Source organism: Giraffa tippelskirchi, chromosome 5 (genome assembly GCF_054371585.1).
Source record: "Giraffa tippelskirchi isolate mGirTip1 chromosome 5, T2T-mGirTip1v1.2.pri, whole genome shotgun sequence".
Classification (NCBI taxonomy): domain Eukaryota; kingdom Metazoa; phylum Chordata; class Mammalia; order Artiodactyla; family Giraffidae; genus Giraffa; species Giraffa tippelskirchi.
Genome location: NC_137279.1, coordinates 140,442,888 through 140,462,745, shown reverse-complemented (window position 1 = coordinate 140,462,745; position 19,858 = coordinate 140,442,888). Strand labels below are relative to the sequence as shown.

At 33.4% G+C, this 19,858-nt stretch overlaps 1 non-coding gene across 1 annotated transcript; it reads left to right on the top strand.

Annotated features, from left to right (window-relative positions):
• The first annotated feature begins 18,916 nt into the window (after positions 1–18,916).
• Positions 18,917–19,021, top strand: LOC145508059 (U6 spliceosomal RNA). Its single transcript, XR_014055328.1, has one exon. It is a non-coding gene; the product is annotated as a U6 spliceosomal RNA (small nuclear RNA).
• Positions 19,022–19,858: the final 837 nt, after the last annotated feature.

Genomic DNA, 19,858 nt, shown 5'->3' with positions numbered 1-19,858 from the left:
ACAACTAAGATACTTATAAGCTGACTTTGCTGAGCCAAAAGAAAAAAATATCAGGAAATAGTTGCTAGATATGAAAGTAAGATGACATATTTATTCTAAATTTACAGAATAACTTTCTCTTAGAGATGTCAAGAAGTAAAATATACTTAATCAAAAGATAACAAACTATCTGTCAGTGGAGCTGTTCAAGCAAAATTGATTTGACAAGTGGGCTGAAATCATTCAGAGGAATAGGCCAACCTCTGAGATCTGGGGGACCAAATGAACTTTAATTTCCCTTTCAACATCAAAATGCTATGCTTTTGAAATGCACATTAAAATAACTATACAAGTCAATAAATGCCAGTCACCAAATAACTCATAAGTGCTAAAGAAGATTAGAGGTGGGAGGAGAAACAAATAACCTCTTTTGTAGTGGGAACAAGCCTCAAAGAAGTGATGGGATTTGAATTTGGCCTTTGGGGAGGAAAAGAAAAGAACATGTTGAAAACATTCCAATAAAGGGAACATATTTGATCAAAGGTAAGGAAAGCCCAATATGTGTGGAGTGCTCAGGAAAAAATAATGATGATAAAACATTGCATTTTTATAGTTTAGATTGGCTTTCAAAATGAGCAACATTATCAAACTTGACCTTCACAATGTCATTATAAGATAGGAAACTGAGGTTCAGTCTGATCATAGAAACACTGCAACTAGATTCTTTGTTTTCTAACTTTCCGTCAAGGGTTCATTCTACTCTCTTAAATGACATCCCATGTACCCATGGAAGCAGAGAGTAATTGTTGCATTTTATTTTTTTCTTTCTTATTTTAATACTAGATTTATGAGCCATACTGCTTTAAACTAGCAATGGAGTTCTAAATTAATGCATATTTATGGTCTACAATTGAATATGTGTTTGTATAGGAAATATTTTTCTATCAAGATATTCTTTTAATCCAGTTAATTCAAAAATGAATGTTATATATCATTGCAATATACATGTACCACTATTATAAACATCTTCTTGTACAAGTTAGACCAGTTCTTAAAGTAATTGTTATACTTTTAACATGCTGGTTTCTTCCTGATAGATGGAAGAAGAGGGTTTTGACAAGTCTTCTGTTACCATTCCTGAACACTCAATCTCCTTTTTCTCTTTGCATAAATGACTATTATTCTTCAAATCTCAGTTTAAATATGACTTTTTAAAGAGATCTTTCTCTGAATCATCCCCGTAGATCTGTCAAATTTACCTTTTGGATGTTTTTATAGTGTCTTCTATGTGAGGTTCCTAACACATATCATGTGTGTGTGCATGTTAAGTCGCTTCAGTGCTGTCTGACTTTTTGCGACCCAGTGGACTATAGCCCATCAGACTTCTCTGTCCAAGGGATTCCCCAGGGAAGAATACTGGAGTGGGTTGCCATGCCCTCCTCAACACATATCATAAAGGTAATTAAATCTTTAGGAAGGTTGGGATTGGTTTAATACCCAATGCCGTAACAGACTGGGAACTCTAAGAGAACATCAACCTCTTCTCTCCACATCCGCAGCAAGAAGCACAAAAACTAGCACTTGCCAATGCTCAATATATACCTTTTAAATAAATAGTCAATGGATGTATGCTAAAATTGAGTGTACCACAAAAAATAAATGTGGTGATCATTTTTTAATCATATTTACTGCTAAGAAATAGTTTCATTAAGAATGGTTTCTCTTGATTATTCTCAAAATGTCTTTATGTTGACATTTAGTAAAATTCTCATGTTAGGAAAAAAGCTAACATAAAATAAATGGCTCTCTCTCAATATATTTTTCCTTAGGTAACCCAGGAAACTGGAATATCTTTAACACCAGATACTACAGCAATCAGAGGATGCAATGCCTGAAATATTCTGTAATGAGTATAAAGAAACAGAGCATGTTCCTGTCACAAGGAATAGAAATTTAATAAAAATTAATATAGTTGTATGATGCAGGGGCATTTCTGTGCATAACAGTCCAGGCAATAACTGATAGAAAAGTGAAAATAATATATTGTTTACTTTTATTACTTTAACCCTTCCTTCTCTACAGGATTTTGGTATAAACTACCTCTCCATAAGAAGTTCATTGAAATAATCTTTAAATTAAATCATAACACTCTATTAATTTACATACAATTAATTTTAATTATCCACATATATAGTTATATATCTAACAACCTTTACACAACTTTTTAAATATTTTTGTAACAAATGCTTCAGTTTCCTTCTTATATATATATGTTTGAGAATATATCAGACAAATTTACTAAAAAAATATTCCATAAATAATGAGAAAGGGTACAATCTGTGATCACAAATTTAGTCAGTTACTTTACCTGAAATGATAGCATATTTTATGGTATTTTATTTAGGTGATATCATATCACCTCAAATATCATAAATCTAGAATTTTACTTAAGGTATGTAGTTTAGAGGCTTCCAATAAGCTTAATACATATTAAAGTATAAAAAATAAACAAAAGTATGATTTTTCCAAACATCCAAGCAGTTTTAGATGCTATTGAGATCACTAATAACCTCATCAGAGGTGAGAGTTCATATCCAAAGATCTTGAGATACAAGTTCAAAACGTCAGTGTGTCCAATAATATTAAAAGCATATTCAGGGACAATAGCTTAAAAAGGTTCTAGTGAGATATATCTCACCCCGATGTACACTTACAAACTGAAAAGCACCGTTTGAATGGCATTTGAAATTAGTTTCATGTGTCCTATCTAGAACTATCATTTTCTCTAAATACACAGATGTCCACAGAGATATATAACTAGGTCATAATGCAATTTCCTCACTTATTACTAATTAATTATGTGCAAATGGAGAGAGCATCGGTGGCAAAAATCTGCCAATCCAATAACACTTGAACCACAGAGGGTTATATCAGCAAATTTTGAGTTTGTCAGTTCTCAAATTATAAAGGATGAAGTCACAGACACTGTCTATATTACTGCATCATATCTATGAAAACTTAAATGCTACTCTTGGTATTTAAATTGTGATTTATTAATGTGACAGTCATTGGTCATCATTAACCCTATAGAAAATCAACAGTGTCAGTCAATTAATCTCTATTAAGGACTAACCATGGAAAAAAACCTTGGATGTCTTAATCACTAACATAATAAGCTTTTATGATCACATTTAGTTACAATAAAATACAATTACTAATATGTAGCTAGAATATTATTGAAATATAATAGTATTATATGAGACATGGATGGCAGACTAATTCATCAAGACATCAAAGTTATTATAGTGGCACAGCTTTCTATGTATTGTATGATTATTGTGACGTAGTAGTTCAACTTGATTATTAAATCAGTAATAGTCTAGGAAAATGGTGACTTTTCCTAATAATATCTTTCTGCTACTTATAGATGGTGATAAACAGTGTGCAATTGGTTTTATTCTGCAATGCCATAATTAGGCTTGTGTTGAGAAGACTATATGAAACAAAAGTATATCTGGGCTCAATATCACACTTTTTAAAATGAAACCAAATATTAATTTTTCAATGAAGGCAGTTGTTATCTTGTTAATACCATATCAAGTCATTACAATAGTAATCTAAAAATAGTTAACTATTATAAATGTAGGCTTTAATATTTATCAAAACAAAGAACTGCTCACAAAGTATATCCCATGTCATCTGTGAATAATTCTTACCATGCTGTGAAGCCATTGAAAATTGTTTATTTCCATGAAAGAGAATTATAAAACATTTATCAATACATTTCCAATAGAATTTAAATGAAACTGCACAATATGTAAAAATCTCCTATTTACCAAGGTCATCCTCTGGAATAGCTAACAGAAGAAATATTTCTTTAAAAAATATCAAAATATAAAGTAAGTTCTTCTGTGAAGTTAGAAAAATACCATAATAAATTACATTTTTCAGGAAAGACAAAGAAATATGTTCTAGCATTTAAAAAATTAAATACCAAACATACTACATAGATAACAGGTGCAATACTTAAAATATGATCTCAATGTCCTGTGGAACCTGAACTACACAGTAGGTGACTGGCCACTGTAGTTTCTAAACTATAAAGTTTCCTGTAAATACATGTCAAAAGTTTTGAAGTTAAGATTTTTTTTAAGGATAGCACAATGTAAAATAATCAACTGCAACATTCTGTGAATAGCACAGTAGTTGATAAATCCAAAATTTATAGAGTCAAAGAACTTCAGATAAAAATTAGAAGTGTTTCCCAGCTAATTTATATTTTAAAAGTAAAACTAATACAACAAAACAAGTAAAATGAGAAACTAAATATAAATTTTTTAATTAAAAAAAGCATATGAAGAGTTTGAAGAAGTAGTTATTCAATTTTTCTCACTTTCTTGCTCTATTTGAAACTATAATAAGAGCATATGGAAGCATAATTAACCACTTTAAGTACAAAATCAGAGTATGGTTTTGGAACTACATTCTTGAATTATATTTGAAGCAACTGAAAGGGTGAGGATGGTGTGGGCAGTAGTGAGGTGCAGATGGCATCGTCAAGGTTTTGCTGGACTCTGGCCTAGAGTTATACTTAGATGAATTAAATCTTATTACCAGTAGAGAATTTAGCTCTTTATTTAAAGGAATTAAGAATGTCTTTTAAAATATACTCGATAGTTTACTTACATACCATCTAAGTTACTCTTGTCATTGTAAATATAACTTCATTTCTGTACCTACAGATGGGCATTGACATGGGGCAGTTCAGCTCAGTTCAGTTCAGTCGCTCAGTCATGTCCAAATCTCTGTGACCCCATGGACTGCAGCACGCCAGGCCTCTCTGTCCATCACCAACTCCCAGAGTTTACTCAAACTCATTTCCATTGAGTTGGTGATGCCATCCAACCATCCCATCCTCTGTCATCCACTTCTCCTTCTGCCTTCAATCTTTCCCAGCATCAGGGTCTTTTCCAATGAGTCAGTTCTTCGCATCAGGTGGCCAAAGTATTGGAATTGGGCATTATTACTGTAATCATTAGTTCAAGAAATAGTTAAGATAGTAAGTGCAGCAAAGTAGAACAAAAAGATATGCTGAATCATATACATCCTAGTTCAAATTCTCACTCTATCATTAGTATGTAGAGATCCATATTATCTATATATTGAAAGTTCAATAATATGCAATAGGTTTTCACTATCATGTCTATTTTATTTGCTGCTTGATGCCTAGAATATAACTTGGGACCTACACCTATTAGGACCTTACTAAACACTTGCTTTCTTGCACACACTAATGTAAAATATATTTATTAAATTATGCATCTGCTACTTAACTCTCTGTCTAATATCAAGCAAAAATGATAGAAAGCTTTGGTAAAATAACACTTTATAATTCAGTTCTGCTTAATCTTTAGCCCCCTAATAGGCTTCAGGAGATCAACATCTTACATTCTATGTAAATTTTCTGAATTTTGTTCATTCAATAAGTATTTATTGAAATACACTGGATTTCAGACTTCTTTCATTAAGTTGTTTAACCTCTTTGTGCCTAGTTATATCAACTTAAGAATGACTGATAAGAAATTAAATGACTGACTACATGTAAAGTATTAAAATGACTTATACATAGTAAATACATAATAAATACTCATTATTATTATCAGCAGTATTATTAGCTAGTGATTGATTTAAAAGTATGAGGAAATGTAATGTTTGTCATATTAAGAGTGTAATATCTATTAGAGTTCCCAAAATATTGGTGATTCAACAAAAGTTAAAAACCAATGTTATGAGTAGTCTGAATGGGAACTGTGGAATAAAGACCTCCAAAAATCCTCTCCTCCATAAAAACAATGAGAATACTGGCAAAAATTGTCAAAATCTGCTTTTCAGAACTTTGAGAATTAACCTAAACTTGCAACATCCAGAGTGAATTTATTTATTTATTTAAAAGGCAGCTTAATCTTATTTAAAACAGTAAGCTTTGTGGCACTTTAACTTGCCCTATTTTTTCCCCTTCTTTCTAGCTCCACAGTACTCTTGAAAATCAACAGCTCACAATTACGGTGAAAATGAGCAGCCTATACACCACTGGAGAAGACAGAACAGATGTGGAACTCCCCAATAGCATAATTTTCAAAAAACTTTTATTTTTTACCACTCTGGAAATTCTCTGGAAAACCCAACTCACAGTCTTGCCTTTATTTCATCTGTTAGAGTTTTTCTGATGAAATTAGTCTTTTCCGCAAGGGCAATTGTCAAAAACAATCAGCAGTAATTGTTTAACATCACACATGCCTGAGGCAGTGATAGCAGGTGAGGCCAACTAGAAGCTGACCAAAACTTAAAAGGAAAAACTGGGGAATAAGATACCCACAGGGGGATTTGAAAAGCTCTGATACACTCATAGAAATCATAAAGACTACATTCATTCATATGGCTCTACACATGCCCAGCAAAGACCTAAGAATGTCCTGTGCTCTTACCTCTGGCTGACATTAAAGCTCTGTGCAAGCAGATAACAAAGACTAAAGGCCAAGTTGCAAACTGTCTGCCTATGTACTAAAGGTAGCCCCAACACACACATGAAGCCACTTGACCAATGTAAGGAAATGTATGGTCTTAAGCATTTAAAATGAAACTTTAAATCAAAAAGAAAGCATTTAAAAGGAAACTTTAAATCAAAAAGAAAGCATTTAAAATGAAATTTTAAATCAAAAAGCAATCAAAAAGAAACTTCATAGGACACACATTATAGTAAATACAGAGCTTACAGAATTATTTCAGCAAAGTCACTGAACAAGTGAAAGCAAAAGCAGCAAGCCTTGAGTAGGGGAGAATCTGATTTTCAGAGTTGCCACGTAATATTGTTTAAAATATCCAGTTTTCAACAAAAAAAAATTACAAAACATACAAAGAAATAAGGGCTTCCCAGATGACTCAGTGGGTAAAGGATCCACCTGCAAAGAAGGAGACATAAAAGAAGTGGGTTCGATCCCTTGGCTGGCAAGATCCCCTGGAGGAGGGCATGGCGACTCACTCGTTTTCTTGCCTGGAGAATCCCCATTAACAGAGGAACCTGGTGGACTACAGTCCATAGGATAGCAAAGAGTCAGAAATGACCGAAGCAACTTAGCATGCAAGCAAGCACAAAGAAATAAGTAGGGCCCATTCACCAGAAACAAAAGCTGCTGCTGCTGCCGCTGCTAAGGCACTTCAGTGTCCGACTCTGTGAGACCCCATAGACGCCAGCCCACTAGGCTCCCCTATCCCTGGGATTCTCCAGGCAAGAATACTGGAGTGGGTTGCCATTTCTTTCTCTAATGCATGAAAGTGAAAAGTGAAAGTGAAGTCACTCAGTCGTGTCCAACTCCTAGCGACCCCATTGACTGCAGCCTACAAGGCTCCTCCGTCCATGGGATTTTCCAGGCAAGAGTACTGGAGTGGGTTGCCATTGCCTTTTCCAGAAACAAAAGCAGTCAACAGCAAACTGTATCTGAGGAAGTCTAAACATTGGTCACAGTAAACCAAGGTTTTAACTAATCTATTTTAAATATGTCTGAAGAACTAAAGGGAACCATGTATAAAGAAACAAAGAAGACTATGAAACAGTGTCTTCCCAAAGGATAGATTAAAAAATAATTATAACTATGTAAAAATTCTGGAGCTGACAAGTACAATTATTGATATGAAAAAAAAATTACTACAGGAACCCAACAGCATATTTGAGTTGGCAGAAAAATGAATCACAAAATTGAGGATAGGTCAGTTATGATTACCCATTCTTTGTAACAGAAATGAAAAGAATGAAAAATGAACAAAGCCTCAGAAACCTATGAAACTGTATCAACCACAGCAAGATACTAGGGTTCCCAGAAAGAAAGAAAAGAGAAAGGAGCAAAACTGGATTTGAAGAAATACTGGGTAATGTTTTTTGTCCAAATTTGACGAAAAATATTAATGTACAAATCCAAGAATTTCAATAAACTAGGATAAAGTCAAAGAGATCCACATCTAGAAACATAATCAAGTGGTCAAAAGTGAAAGACAAATGATGAGTCTTGAAAGCAGCAAGAGAGAAGCAACTCATCACATACAACGGATCATGAATAAGTTAACAGCTGATTTCTAATCAGTAACAAAATAAGCCAGAAGTCAGTGGGACAGTATATTCAAAGTCCTGAGGGAGGGGGGGAAACTGTCAGCTAAGAATAGAATATCCAGATATGCAAATGATACCAATTTAATGGCAGAAAGCAAAGAGGAAACAAAAAGCCTCTTAATGAGGGTGAAAGAGGAGAGTGTAAAAGCAGGCTTAAAACTCAACATTCAAAAAACAAAAATCATGGTATCTGATCCCATCACCCCATGGCAAATAGATGGGAAAAAAGTGAAAACAGTGATGGATTTTATTTTTGTGGGCTCCAAAATAATAACTGCAGCTATGAAATTAAAAGACAGTTAATCCTTGGAAGGAAACCTATGACAAACCTAGACAGCATATTAAAAAGCAGAGATATTACTTTCCCGACAAAGGTCCATCTAGTCAAAGCTATGGTTTTTCCATTAGTCATGTAAGAATGTGAGAGTTGGACCATAAAGAAGGCTGAGTACCAAAGAATTGATGCTCTTGAATGGTGGTGCAGGAGAAGACTCTTGAGAGTCCCTTGGACTGCAAGGAGATCAAACCAGTCAATCCTAATGGAAATCAACCCTGAATATTCATTGGAAGGACTGATGCTGAAGCTCCAGTACTTTGGCCACTTGATCCAAAGAGCCAACTCACTGGAAAAGACCCTGAGCTGGGAAAGATTGAGGGCAGGAGGAAAAGGGGGTGACAGGATGAGATGGTTGGATGGCATCATTGACTCAATGGACATGAGTTTGATCAAACTCTGGGAGATAGTGAAAGATAGGGAAGTCTGGTGTGTTACAGTCCATGAGATGGCAAAGAGTTGGACATAACTTAGCAACTGAACAACAACCATAAGTCCAGCAAAACTATCTATCAAAAATGAAGAAGAAATTAAGACATTTATAGATACATAAAAAGAGTATTTTTCACTAGCAGAACTACCTTACAAAAACTACTGAAGGGAATCCTTCAGGATAAAATAAAAACCTCTAGACAGTAACTCTAATTCACATGAAGAAATAAAGAGCACCAGTAAATGTAACTACATGAGTAAGAGACAGGATAAATATATTATTAGTTTTTTAAACTCTTTCAAATATATGATTTATAAGACGACTGCATATTGTTAATCACTCAGTCGTGTCCAATTCTTTGAGACCCCATGGACTGTAGCACGCCAGGCTCCTCTGTCAACGAGATTCTCCAGGCAAGAATAATGGAGTGGGTTGCCAGGGATCAAACCTGGGTCTCTCACATTGCAGGCAGATTCTTTACCATCTGAGCCACAAAGAGACTTTCTAACAATTGCATAAAACAATCATAAATATGGATTGAAAAATGTGCCATTCTGCTATCCAAAAGACTACAAGCAATAAATGCCGGAGAGGGTGTGGAGAAAAGGGAATCCTCTTACACTGTTGGTGGGAATGAAAACTAGTACAGACACTATGGAGAACAATGTGGAGATTCCTTAAAAAACTGGAAATAGAACTGCCATATGACCCAGCAATCCCACTGCTGAGCATACACACTGAGGAAACCAGAATTGAAAGAGACATGTGTACCTCAATGTTCATTGCAGCACTGTTTATAATAGCCAGGACATGGAAGCAGCCTAGATGCCCATCAGCAGATGAATGAATAAGGAAGCTGTGGTACATATACACAATGGAATATTACTCAGCCATTAAAAAGAATACATTTGAATCAGTTCTAATGAGGTGGATGAAACTGGAGCCTATTATACAGAGTGAAGGAAGCCAGAAAGAAAAACACTAATACAATATACTAACACATACATATGGTATTTAGTCAATCAGTAAAGATAACCCTGTATGCGAGACATAAAATAGACACAGATAAGTAGAACAGTGTTACGGACTCTATGGGAGAGGGTGAGGGTGGGATGATATGGGAGGATGGCATTGAAGCATGTAAATTATCATGTGTGAAACAAATCGCCAGTTCAGGTTCAACGCATGATACAGGGTGCTCGGGGCTGGAGCACTGGGATGACCCGGAGGGATGGGATGGGGAGGGAGGTGGAAGGGGGGTTCTGGAAGGGGAAAACATACACCCATGTTAGATTCATGTCACTGTATGGCAAAACAAATACAATACTGTAAAGTTAAAAAATAGAAAATAAACTAATTAAAAATAAATAAATTAATTTAAAAAATAAATAAAAGAAAAAAAAAGAAAAATATGCCATATAAAGGTGTAATTTAAGAAAATAATAGCATAAACAAGGAGAGAGGCAATGCAGGTATACATAAAAAAACTCAAAAAAGTTAGGAACCAAAAGCAACTTCTTTAACTTGATAAAGAATGTTGCTCAGTCATGTCTGATTCTTTGCAACCCCGTGGACTATACAGTCCATGAATTCTCTAGGGCAGAATACTGGAGTGGGTAGCCTGACCCTTCTCCAGGTGTTCTTCACAACCCAGGGATCGAACCCAGGTCTCCCACATTGCAGGTGGATTCTTTACCAGCCAACCCACAAAGGAAGTCCTAACTTGATAAAGGCACATATAAAAATCCAAAGTTACCGTCACACTTAATGGCAAAGATTGAAACTTTAAGGTAAGGAACAAAGCAAGAATATATACTCTTACCATTTCTATTCAGCATCAGGCTGGAGGCCCTAACAGGGGTAGTCATGCAAGAAATATAAATAAAAGGAATCAGATTGGAAAGGAAGAAGTACAGTTATCTCTATTTGTGCATGATATGATCTTATGAATTTGAAATGCTCAAAAACCCACCAAAAACTATGAGAACTAATAAACTAGTTTGTCAAAGTTTTAGGGTACAAGATAAAAACAGAAAAATCAGGTGTAATTCTGATACACCAGCAATGCGCAATCAAAGGTCAAATTAAGAAAAAATCAATTCCATTTATAACTGTATTAGAATAAATTAGGAATAAATTTCACAAAAGAAGTACAAATATTACACACTGAAAATTACAAAATATCATTGAAAGCACTTAAGAACATAAAAGAATGGAAAGATACCCTTTGTTCATGAATTGTAAGATTTGCTATTATTAAGAATGACAATATTCCCCAAACTGATGCACAGATTCAACACGATCTCCATCAAAATCTCAACCGCTTTATGTGCAAAGTAATTATAATTATAACATTCACATAATATTCACATGGAAATATAAGGGACCCAGACTAGCCAAAAAAAAACTTGAAGGAAAATAAAGTTCAAGGAATCACACTTTCTCATTTCAAAAATTATGACAAATCTATAGTAAAATACTTTGTGATATTGGTATAAAATAAATAAGAATACTGACATATGTATCAATGGATTAGAATTGAGAGTCCAGAAATAAACCCTTACTTATGATCAATAGATTTTCAATAAGGGTGCCAACATAATGGGAAAAATCAGTCTTTTCAACAAATGGTCCTGGATAACTGGATATCTGCATGCAAAAGAATAAAGTAGAAAACTTACTTCATTTGAAAAAAATTAACTTAAATAGATTAAATACTTAAATGTATGAGCTAATACTATAAAACTCTTAGAAGATAGCATAGATATAAATTTCTGTAACTTTAAACAATTGTTTTTCAGATATACCAGGAAAAGTACACACAATGAAAGGACAAAAGAAAAAACAAATCAAAACAGATAAATTGTACTTAATCAAAATTAAAACTTTTGTGTTCCAGGAATTACTACCAAGGGAAAAAGTGACTCGTAGAATGGGAGAAAATGTTTGTAAATCATGTCTGTTAAAGGACTAGTGTTAAGAATATATGAATAACTCATAATTCAATAATAAAAATATGAGTAGCCCAACTGAAAAATGAAAAAAAAAAAGATTTGAATAAATATTTTTTCCAAAGATGACATACAAATGGCTAATAAGCATCTGGAAAGATCTCAATATTATTCCTTCATGAACTGCAAATCAAAATCACATTGAGATACAACTTCATACCCACTGCGGTGACTATAAGAATGGCAAGGATATTGGAAAGAATGTGAAGAATGGAAACCCTCATATATTGCTGATGGGAATGTAAATGGTGCAACTGCTTTGGAAAACACATTGGCAATTCCTCAGAAAATGAAAAATTGAGTTCTAAAACCCAGAAATTCTACTTTTAGATAAGTACTCAAAAGAAATGTAGATGTAAATACAAAGGTACACATTTGTTTGTACAGAATTTTTCATAAATACCAAAAACTAGAAACAACTCATACTGTCTACCAGTTGAAGAAAGACTAAACAAAATATGGTATATCTATACAATAAAATATTACTTAGCCATAAATTGGTATCAAATATTCATACATGCTAAAATCTGGATGAATATTGAAGACATTACAGTTAGTGAAAGAAGCCAAGAAGAAAAGTTGTATACTCTATTACTCTATTCTGTGGACTTGTTCAAAATAGACAATCCATAGGGATAGAAAGTAACTTATTTTTCAGGGTCTTAGCGAGAGGGTGAATGAGGAATGATTGCTAATAAGTCTTTCTTTAAGGAGTGGTAAAAATGTCCTGAAATTAGGATCATAGTGGTATAACTTTGTGAATTCACTGAATTCTACACCCTAAACAGGTAAAATTTATAGTATATGAATCATACTCCAATTTTAAAAAGAAGAACCACTGCTCTAAGAAATGCTCTGTGTGTATGTGTCTTCATTAATAAGACATATAGCCTGTTTAATAAGTGCCATCAATGGAGTATATGCTGAGAATATTGAGTAGAAATATACTTTTTTTTTTTTGGTTTATCCTAAAAGAGTGTATTATCTAATGGAAAGATAAATATTTCAGACATAATTGTATAAAAAATGTATCAGTAAAATTTTGGTGTTAGGAAGTAAAGGTAAAAGGTACTATGGAAGCTGATCCCAGGGATGACTGAAAGGAGATTGACACTTTCCAAAAACAAGAAAGCAGGCCTGGAGCACAGAAAAGGAGGAAATGAGTAAAGTGAGATGAATCTGGAGAAAGTAAGAAGGCTATAAAAGACTTTGTTAAGATTTTCATATTCATAAGTAAAGAAAAAACATTAAGTAAAGAGAAATTTAAGAAAGTGCCATAATTGTATCTTTCTTTTGACCATAAGGAAGAAAGAAATATCTGAGAGGAAAGCAATAGTCAAAGAAGGGAAAACAAGTAGGAAGATACTGTGGTAGTCCAAAAGACAAATGATGGAGACTTGGACCAGTACAATGACAATGACTCTGGCATTGAGAAGGTAGATGAATCCAAGAACAATTTAAGTGGCAAAGGGGCAGAACTTAATATAATGGATTACATATAATTTGGGGGTAATGATACAAAATAACTGGAAATGTCTATTGATTTCACAACTAGATGCATAGGTCCCAGCAGAAAGATGACTGAGTTTTTATGGGAATATCATGAGTTTATTTTCTGGATATGTTGACTGTTATGGGAACAAAAATGGCACATACTAGGTGATCAAAAAATTTATCGTGAATTATCAAATGAACATCAAATAGCCAACTAGATGTAGCAGTTTCCATCTAGGCCTTTATAAAATAATATTGGCTGCAAAGATCTATTTTTGGTACTTGTATATAGAAATAAAAATATTGAGTAGAAATCCTAATACATAATGAAAACTCCAAAACTAAATAGTTAAAGATTAAGTACAAAGGCAAAATGCTATAATACTCTTGTTATACTAGTGTAATACAGATTTCCAAATCCTGCTCATCAGCTATAGAAGCAAAACTATGGGAAAAATCTGTCTCCTTATTTAGGATTTTTCATTGACCTTGTCTATGTCTCATGATTGTCCTGTATTATAATAAAATAATCTTTATATATAGTTGTTTGGCACTAATTGCAGAGAACATTTAACATTTCTATCTGGCAATTTTCAAAGGTCACGTATTATTAATAATATAACTGTATTTTCAAATAAGCAGCTTGCTTCTGTAGTGTCACGAAAAATGTTGGCTGATGTGGCTTTTATTCAATGAATGGTATTTATGTAGAAGTATTGGCCATTGTATCATTATCCTAATACTCCACCATGTTCCATGCTGCATCATTTGTGAGGGTTATGGCCACATCACTTTCTGTTTTCCTCTCCTCTATAATAAAAAGTAATTTATTTCTTCTGTTTTTTTTTCCCCTTTTACTTATGTGAATACACTAAAAAAATGGAATAAAAAATAAATGACCCTACAACAGATAATCATATTTAAGATTTTGGTGCATATAGTTCCAAATAGTGTAATTAGTATACTATAAATCCTTTGGCATGGCACATACTACACAATATACAAAATATGTATATTTCCATTTCTACAGCTATTAAAATCTAAACTGAATTGACTATGTATAAAATTACATTGTGCATTATTAATGCATCACTGTTAGACATTTAATACACTTGCCACAATTTGCTATCATACACCTAGCCGTAATAAGCATATGTGTGCATATATTTTAGCACATTTGTCTCATTATTTCATTATAAATTACTAGAGACTATTAGTACAAAAGATACGTGTGATTGAAGCTTGTTGATAACATTTTAAAATTAGTTTGCAAAATAGTGTTAATTTACCATCTCACTAGCAATGTATTAAATTACCCTTTTGACCATTTTCTTTTTGACTTGATGCTGGACTGAACATTGTTAAATATAAATATTGTAAAATTAATTTTCTTTGTCCTCCAAGTAAAATCCTATTTTATATCTTGTATTTCATTCCTTTATATGAAGTGAAGAATGTCAAATAAAATTAGTACTAGTGGGCATCTTCAATTTCATTCAGTTATTTATATTAATTATCTAGGATTTCAAAACTGCATGTTTTGAATGACATCTACATGTTTGTAATCTGTTTTTTGACAAACTTATGAAATTACTGGAGGCCAAAATCTGTTTAGGAGTTAGCTTTTTGAAAAATCTTGTCAACTTTTGAACAGATTATTCAATTATTTTACTTCTTATTCCAGTTAACATTGAGCAATAAAATAATTACCACAAGATTTTCAAGTTATTACTTAAAATGTATATTTTAATTCATATTTAATGTCCTTGCTATTATCTTCATTCCTCATATTCTATATTTATTTTCTTGGGCCACCTCATGCGAAGAGTTGACTCATTGGAAAAGACCCTGATGCTGGGAAGGATTGGGGGCAGGAGGAGAAGGGAACGACAGAGGATGAGATTATTGGATGGCATTATTGACTCGATGGACATGGGTTTGGGTGAACTCCGGGAGTTGGTGATGGACAGGGAGGCCTGGCATGCTGCAATTCATGGGGTCACAAAGAGTTGGACACGACTGAGCGACTGAACTGAACTGATATTTATTTTCTCTTTGATATTATTTTGCATTTTGTATTTGTTTCCTCAAATACTAAATATGCAAGTTTTACATTTCATATATGGAATGTTTGTTTTTTATAATGTACTATTTAAAATTTTAACATTTTTCATTTTTAGAATTTTTAAAGCAAAATATGTCTAATTATTAGATTTTTGTTAGACTTTTCCCTAAACATTTGACACTGTAAATATTTCTGTAAGACAGCTTTGGTTTTGTTCAATTTATTTTGATATGTGTACTTATTATTTGAGTATAAAAATTTTTAATTTTTTCTTTGACTTGAGAAAAACAAGAAGAGTGGTTTTTACGTCACAAGTGGTTTGTTTTAATTTGTGCTGTTTTGATTACTGTCATTGTTTTCTTATTTGTTATTCATTTGGAATTGTAATTCAGAAAATATTGGCCTCACCTACTTTTCTCCTACAGATACAGATATACTCAGTGAAGAAAGAAAAACCTTAGTTTTTAACTCCTTTTATACATTATTAGAAATTTCTGCTCAACCATTATATTTTTTCTGAGTTTCATTTGCAAATATTGAAAGTTACAATATATAATGAAAGAAAAGGGAGACATCTTACAAAATTTACGTAAAGCCTGATACTAAGGTTGCATTGTTTGAGTTGGTTTCAAACACTTAAAATTGAACCATCAATGAAAAAGCTATTCTATGTTTTCAAATCTTTCTCAGTTCAGTAGCTTCTTTAAATCAGTTTGTGACGTATGTGAGGTATAAATAAGAAATCTCAAGCTAATATTGAATAATGATGCAATTTTATGCATACTATAAAATGTTTTAAAATCTGTTTTTGTGTGCCATAAAATCTCTGTTCTTTGAAAGTGAGACATTTGGAATTTTACATTAGTTTTAGCTTATCCATGTTTTTCTGATGAGGCAGGAAAGAGTGAGGTAAATATTTTGACTAAAGTTATCATAATTCATTCTACCCACACAACAAACACAGTTAACAAATAAATTAATTATCTCTTTTTAATCTGCCAATTTTCTAAATCATCTTAAAGCATTAATTAAAAAGTTGCCAAAGCTATACCACCACTTTTGGACTCATGAAAGAAATATATCACTGTATATAATACTGTAATAGAATAGTGAGAATTTTACTTCATTTTAGGAGCATTTTGAGGAAATTTACACATTCTACTGCTATTAATTTGAATTCTCAATATAAAAATGGGTTTTAATTTAATTCAAAGTATATTTATGAATTTTCTTCTTAAAGAGAATTTTCTTTAAATTTTTTAGCATTGTAATTATCCACCAGTGGTAGTGATAGAGTACAATTATGTACAGCAGGAGTAGATCTGAATTGTATAAAGGATGGACTTCAGCAGTTATTTTGGCACACAATGACACATACTGGTTGTCAGCCATTCGCAACAGTCTTACAGAAAACAAAATTCCAATGCATCATTGTCAATGTCATTTATCAAACAATCAAGCACACATCTCAGCATATCTTAGTTTGCTCTCCTCAAAGCAGCAGTAGGTCACTTAATGAATCATTAAGTAAGTACAACAAAAAGTGTAAGGGAAGTTAGTGCTCCTCACAGCAATGCTCAAATTACAGGGCACAGGAATTCTGGATAAATATCCTAAACGTTTCATAGAAAAAAGTGTTGGTGGGAAAATTCTGAAATGTGTTCTTCACATTTTCTTAGAATATCTTGAAGAATTGAGTCCCGCTGTGGTCAACATTAAGTTTATTAATACATTTTCCAGGTTTTACTCTTTTTTCCTATCTCTCTTTCTTGAGTACCTCACTTTGATTTCCTTGGACCAATCATGTCCCCTCAAAGCAACGGCTACTAAATTTTTGTTTCATAGTTTGTGTTCAACTGAAATGCAAGCTTAGAAATTATTTTTATTTCAGTAAAATGTTTATTAACTTTGAACTTTACTGGGTGATTTGGATCCAACTTTTGATTCCAAAAATCAAAATATTTTTTAAATTAGAAAAAAAAGTTAAATATGTAGAGACTAATAATTGTAAGAAAAAGATGATTAATTCTACTAGACTCACACAACCAACTGCAAATATCTGTCATCTGTATATCTGATGTTATTGATATTTCTCACAGCAGTCTTGATTCCAGCTTGTGCTTTCTCCAGCCCAGCGTTTCTCATGATGTACTTTGCATATAAGTTAAATAAGCAGAGTGATAATATACAGCCTTGACATACTCTTTCCCGATTTGGAACTAGTCTGTTGTTCCATGTCCAGTTCTAACTGTTGCTTCTTTACCTGCATAGAGATTTCATTTATCTCTGCTCTAATCTTTATGTCCTTCCTTTGCTAGCTTTAGGTTTAGCTTGTTCTTTTTCTAGTTCCTTAAAGTGTAAAGTAACGTTGTGGATTTGAGGTCTTTCTTCTTTTTTATGTGAATGGTTATAGCTACAAATTTCCCTTTGGCGTTATTTTCACCTTATGCCATAAGTTTTAGTATGTTTTTATTTTTATTTGTCTCAAGATATTTTCTAATTTCCCTTGTAATTTCGTCTTTGACCCATGGATTATATAAAAGCATTTTGCTTAATTTCTATGTTTTCTCATTTTCCTTTAGCTATTGAGTCCTAGTTTCTACTATGGTTGGAAAAGATACACTGTATGATTTTAATCTTATTAAATTTATTAAGATGTTTAGTGGCTTAACATGTGTTCTATCCTGTAGAATGCTATATGTTCATGTAATAGGAATGCATATTCTGCTGTTATTAGGTGGAATATAATATATATCTATTTGCAATTCGTCTGGGGTTAAATGTCCTATTTACTTATTGATCATCTGTCTGGTTGTTCTATCTAGTGTTTAAAGTAGGGTACTGAAATCTTCTATTAGGATTGCAGACTTGCATATTGCTTCCTTCACTCCTACCAGTGTTGGCTTTCCATATTTAGGAAGTCTGACTTTGGTGCAGGAAATCAGTCCTGAATATTCATTAGAAGGACTGATGCTGAACCTGAAACTCTGATACTTTGGCCACCTGATGCGAAGAACTGACTCACTGGAAAAGACCCTGATGATGCGAAAAATTGAAGGCAGGAGGAGAAGGGGATGACAGAGGATGAGATGGTTGGATGGCATCACTGACTCAATGGACATGAATTTGAGCAAGTTCCAGGAGTTGGTGCTGGGCAGGGAAGCCTGGCGTGCTGCAGTCTGTGGGTTCTCAAAGAGTCGGACATGACTGAGTGACTGAACTGAACTGATATCTACATTAATATATATTTTTTTGGTGAATTAAGCCTTTTGCTATCCTATAATGTCCTTGTCTCTTATAAATTTTTAACTTAATGTCTATTTTGTCTTGCATTAGTATAGCCACTCCTGTTGGTTTTGGTTGCTGTTCACACAAAATATCTTTGCACTTCATTTCACTTTCAACCTATGTGTGTCCTTAGATCTAAAGTAAGTCCCATGCTCACTTTGGTAGAACATATATAAGAATTGGAACAATACAAAAAAGATAAGCATGGACCCTACACATGGATGACATGCAAATTTGTGAAGTTTTCCATATTTCTAGGTCCAGGTTGAGAGAGTAGCACTGACATATATACACTAACTACTGTGTGTAAAATAGATAGCTAGTGGGAAGCTTCTGGGAGCTTAACCGGGTGCTCTGTGAGGACCTACAGGGGTGGGATGGGGGTGGGATGGGAGGGAGGCTCAAGAGGAAGAGGATATAAGTATACTTATGGCTGATTCCCTGGTGGCACTAGTGGTAAAGAACCCTTCTACCAATGTAAGAGACAAATAAGATGAGGGTTCAATCCCTGGATTGGGAAGATCCCCTGTAGGAGGGCATGGCCACTCACTCAAGTATTCTTGCCTGAAGAATCCCATAGATAGAGAAGACTGGCAGTCTACAGTCCATGGGATCACAAAGAGTCGGACATGACTGAAGCAATTCAGCATGCACATGAGGACAGAAACTAACAAGTATTGTAAAGCAATTAACCTCTAATTAAAAATTTAAAAATAATAAAAAATAAAGTGAATCTCATAAACATTTGGTTGGATATAAATAATGTTCAATATGTTTGCTTTCAATGATTTGTACTAGAATGTTCAATTCTTTGAAGAAATACCTACAAAGTAAACTCAACTTCAACCTCTATCTTTGCTTAAAGTTTGAAATTTGACCTAGAGTGATTAACAGTGCTGTGTTTCTATAGGTGTACATGTCCCTATTGTACACCTACTACAGAGATCTATGCAGCTTTGTTAAATAGCTTATTGCTCTTCAGTAGGTACCCTGCATAATTCCTACTTCAAGTGGTAAACTTCTGAAGGAATGGATTCTGTCCACCTATGCTGCGTCTCTGGGGTTTTGCTTATTTGGTTCATTTCGTTTTTTA